This window comes from Lampris incognitus, chromosome 1 (genome assembly GCF_029633865.1).
Source record: "Lampris incognitus isolate fLamInc1 chromosome 1, fLamInc1.hap2, whole genome shotgun sequence".
NCBI classification, from domain to species: Eukaryota; Metazoa; Chordata; class Actinopteri; order Lampriformes; family Lampridae; genus Lampris; species Lampris incognitus.
This window is the reverse complement of record NC_079211.1, coordinates 118,993,045-118,993,405: the sequence shown is the minus strand read 5'-3', so window position 1 is coordinate 118,993,405 and position 361 is coordinate 118,993,045.

The following is a 361-nucleotide window of genomic DNA, read 5'->3' as shown; positions in this document are numbered from 1 at the left end:
GAATTTGCTAATGAAAACAAAGATAGGGTTAGACCTAAGTGGTTGCATAGCAAACCTTTGCTTTTTGGAAAGTGCAAATTCATATTAGACTTGGTTGCATTCGTGCGAGGGCCCGCCTAGGAGGCTGCACATCCACAGACTGACAGGCAACACGTTTTTATTAGGTAGATCTTCTTTTCGTTTGAGCGCTGCATATTAACAACCCCAGCCCCCACCCCCACCCCATATTTCCCGTTCAAGCTACTTGGGCGCCGCGCAGAAGTAATTAATTGGCGGGAAACACTTTTTCCCCTGTCCGTGTGTGCGCGTGTATGTGTCTGCTGCTAATCTCTAATACTACTGGGCCTGTCAGCCTCATATT